The sequence below is a fragment of the Onychomys torridus genome, chromosome 11, assembly GCF_903995425.1.
Source record: "Onychomys torridus chromosome 11, mOncTor1.1, whole genome shotgun sequence".
Lineage (NCBI taxonomy): Eukaryota > Metazoa > Chordata > Mammalia > Rodentia > Cricetidae > Onychomys > Onychomys torridus.
Genome location: NC_050453.1, coordinates 55107472 through 55112199, shown reverse-complemented (window position 1 = coordinate 55112199; position 4728 = coordinate 55107472).

Here is a 4728-nt window from a genome sequence, read left to right as displayed (position 1 = left end):
TCTCCCATCTCAGTTTTGGGACCCCATCTAGGTTTGCCTGTGTGGGCCCCATGCATGCTGCCACAGTCTCTGTGAGTTCATATGTGCATCAGCCCTATTGTGTCTAGAAGGCCTGTTTCCTTGGTGTCCTCCATCCTCATTGGCTCTTACAATCTTTCTGCTTCATCTTCCCCAGAGTTCCCTGAGCCCTGAAAGGAGAGATGTGATGGAGACATACCATTTAGGACTGAGCATTCCAAGATCTTTCATTCTCTACATATTGTCTGGTTCTGGGTCTCTGCATTTGTATCCACCTGCTGCAAGCAGAAACTTCTCTGATGATGTCTGAGAAAGACACTGATCTATGAATATAACAGAATGTCATGTGGAGTCATTTTACTGTTGTATTTCTTCAGCAGTATAATAGCATTTGGTTTTCCTATAGGACTCTGGCCGATCTAGTCCCAGGTTCTTAACCACCCAAGCAGTAACAGGGGTAGGTTCCACTCACAGACTGGACCTTAAATCCAGTCAGATACTGGTTGGTTACTTCCACAAGCTTTATACCACTATTGCACCAATGTATCTTGCAGGCAGCTCACCGTTGCAGACAGGATTGTGGCTGAGTTGGTGTTTACCCTTTTCTTTGGTAGCAAGCAGAGGATTTTTCAGAACCATGAACACTATTCAGTAGGGATAGAGGCTCCAGGTTGGCATGAGTACAACTCCTCCATGTTCAATGAGTTGTGTAAGTGTTGCCTTCAGCAATGGGGCCTTGCCATCAGTCTGTAGAAGGAAGCACTGGGTATTGCCAAAGCAATCCCTAGCACTGGAAGTTTCAGTTGGTGGAGAGAAATGTCTACTTGTAGTTTTGTCTCCTCTTTTATTTGGTGGTTCTATTTATAATTCTTTCACACACACACACACACACACACACACACACACACACACACACATTTTTAGGAAGCTTCCACTAGAAGAGGTTTCAATATGACCTCTCAAATGGCCTTTAGGTTAGCTGTTCCTTCCAATATTTCCTCCCTTACCCCCTTCTTCCCTCCCTCTCCCTGTTTGATTATTCCATTCTGCCCCACCCCCTTCCATCCACCCATAACTAGCTAGTCTATATCTCCTTCCTAGGGAGGTACTTCTCTCCCCTCTAGTCCCTTATCTATACCTATCCTCTGTAGTAATATGGGTTGTAGCCTGCTTATCAAAGACAAAACAGCTAACATCCACATATAAACAAATGCATACCATATTTATCTTTTTGGGTCTGGGTTACCTCATTAAGAATAATTTTTTTCTAGTTCCAGCCAATTACCTGCAAATTTCATGATTTAATTTTTAACTGCTGAGTAATAGTCCATTGTGCAAATATACAACACTATCTTTAACCATTTACCCATTGATGAATATCTAGGCTGTTTCCAATCTGGTCACTGTTAGTAGAGCAGAAATGAACATGGATGGACAAGTATCTCTGTGGCAGGATGTAGAGTATTTTGGGTATATGCCCAAGAGTGGCATAGCTAGATCTTAAGGTGGATCTCAGAATCGGGATAGTCTTAACAACTAGCCATGATAATATAGTCTTTATCAACCAGCATGAAAACCACTAGAAATTTGTTTAAAATTTATAACTTATTTTCTTTAATTATAAATGATTCACACAGTTATTATTTTAAAATCAGAAAAATGACAACATAAAAAGAAAATAAGATCGGTTACAGCATACATCTTAGAGATAATGGCTGTTTCTGCTTGAACCAATTTCCTATTTCCATATAAGTATTTATCCTAACAAATTTGACAACATATTGCTGGAAAAGCCTTATACCCCCATGCTATTAGTGCACTCACACATCATTAATTACTTTGAATATTCTACTGTGTAAATATTGGTTCAATTATTTTTTTAATTTATTATTCTTAGATAAGTGAGACTAATTTCATAGGGAAATAGCAAGAACCATTTAAACATTTAAAACTGTCTTCAGAATCTGAATTCTAAATAAAGCATGGAAAAAGATTTCTCATTCAATTAAATATTTATCTCAATAAGCTTGATAAGAAAGATTATGAATCAAAACTAAACGATAACATGAGGAGAATGAAATGACATTGATGAATTCTGAATAGTGTAATTACTAGTCATGACACGAATGGGTTAATGATGATGAAAACTGGAGCCTGGGTAAATAATATATATATATATATATATATATATATATATATATATATATATATATATAGTTGTCAGAGGAAGAAGGCTTTTGAAGACGACAAATAAATTTTTTTCTTTTAAACATACTAAAGATGAAACCACTTCAAAATAACCAATGGGAATATTAAGGTAACAATAGTTGGGGATACAATTTTTAAAAATGTAATAGGCCTGTCTCTAAGCAGATAGTTCCCACCTAGTACAATTTGAGTCAAGGTCATAGTTGATAGAAAAGAAATGCTACACACAGAAGGGTCCTTGACAGTCCATGTCTGATTGTACTGTGTCTGTACGAGTGTTTCTGCTAGTACCTTCACATGTTATACAGAATTGCACCACACGGCGTGCGTGCGTGCGTGCGTGCGTGCGTGTGTGTGTGTGTGTGTGTGTGTGTGTTTTCTTTTCCAATGAAGCAATAAGATTCCTCCAAAGATAACCTCAATCCTAGGATGAGCCTTTGCCTATAAAACAGAGCTGATAGACATTGTGAGCCATTGTCCTCTTAATCTATTGAATTGCCAAATTTGGGCGTCCTTACCATGGGGTGTATAGATTTCAAGATACAGTTCTCTGCCTACTGTCTATAATGTCACAGGTCTTTGATGTTGTTTTCATCATTCTCAAAATCCATAGTCCTGTAAGTACAGTGTTCTCAGACCCAGAGTACCCACAGACACACTGCTATAAACCTTCTGTCCTTTAATTGAATTTTAATGATAATTTTTTTAGTGTTTTCATTTTTATCACTAGAGAAAAATGCATTATGAATTCAACTCTAAGACTATATGGGTCATATTTATGGTTGAAGCTAATTAATGTCACAAAATTGATCTATTTTGATGTCTTTTCACTTTATATATAAAATTCGCCTTACATTTTTTTAAATTATAAGCTTGCTCTTATCTACTTATTCATATTGTTATATGGTTGACTTCAGTTTCTCATGTTCTTCAGGACCAGTTCAATGATTTCTGTTAAAAAAAACAAAATCACTTAATTTCCCTTTACACCATACAGCACCTCCATTGTTCAGTCTAGTCATGGCAGCTTTTACTTTATTCCTGGTGTTTCTCATTCATTTTATAATAGTAAAGGCAATTCAAAGAAAGAGAAAATTCCTGAATGGTAGCATTGGCTAAGGATACAGGGCCCAAACTTCATTATGGTAAAATCCTAGCAAATATTGTTTTCGAACATTAACATTAATTCAAACAGCATTAATTGGAGGACAGTGATGCTCAGTATTCCAGGACACCTTGATAGTGTGCTGTGTTTAGCTTTCATTATTTCTTGCCAATGATGTCTAGGGTTCACTTGTAAGAATTGTGCTGACTTTCGCTCATGGTAAACACACTACCATGTGTTGCTTTCATTATGACATGGGTGTTATTTATCTTCGATTTTCCTCATTATTTAACTGCACAATGTTTTAGACTTCATTAAGATGCCCTGGAGATGAGAAGTTTGGGTGCATTCCTTGTCTGTAACTACTTTGCTTTGTTCTTCTTATGTGCCTTGCTTAAAGTCCTCTTTGCTACTCCTTTGCTTACTCCTATGGTCTATGTGAACCCCCAATATTAAGTTTCGATTACTTTCAAAGTCTAGAAATATGCCAGATGCATAGTCCATCTCAGTAAATGATTTGTAAATAAGGTACTAGATAACCACATCCAAACTCTTGCATGTTAATAAAATCAAGCTAAGTGTAGAAAGCCAAATAGTTCCTTAGCAAATATAGCAACAATGAAAGGGCCAGGAAAGGCTTAAAGAGAATCTCAAATTACACCAAGCTTCCATTCTGTTTCTGGGACTTTCTTACGCCGCTCTGAAACTTCACTAGAATTTTTGAACTATTTGTCATTTTTAGAAGACAACAGAGCAAATTCTAATACTTCAGGAGAATGACTTTCCCCTAAAATCACACAGATGGCACACGCATAGTTTGTTGCAAGCAATATCACACTTTCGCTTCAGAGTTCTTGTGAGAATAGTCAGTGTTTATGTTTAGTAAGAATCAATTTTAAATGTGTCCTCTAACCTGACCCCAATCTCTGCCATTAAATGAGCAGCCCCCTCATCTGCTTCTAGCTCTTTTGCCAAACCACTTGTTGATGCCTGACAAATACAGATGAAATGTGTAATACAGTCATATGGTTGTTATTGCTACAACTGCAGCAGAGAGGTAGACTGCGCTAATGTAAATGTTCTAGTCACTTGGTGATGGAGTGGGGTGGGACTACTGTTCATCTTCTTTAGTTGTGATTGCTTAACCCTCAGCTCATCCTCCCATGCACACAAGGTTCTCTTTCTAAAACAGTTACCAGTTACGTGATATGTTCAAGCCCTGGGTTTGACTCTAGAGTAGAAGAGATGCATAAGAAACTGAGCCGTATGCTCAGGATGAATGCAGCGGAGAAAACAGTTATGCAAGACAACACAGAAGATGTAACAACAGAAACACTCCCATTGTGGTAGAATAGACGAAAACCATTTAACATGGCCCATTCTTGATATGAATGAAA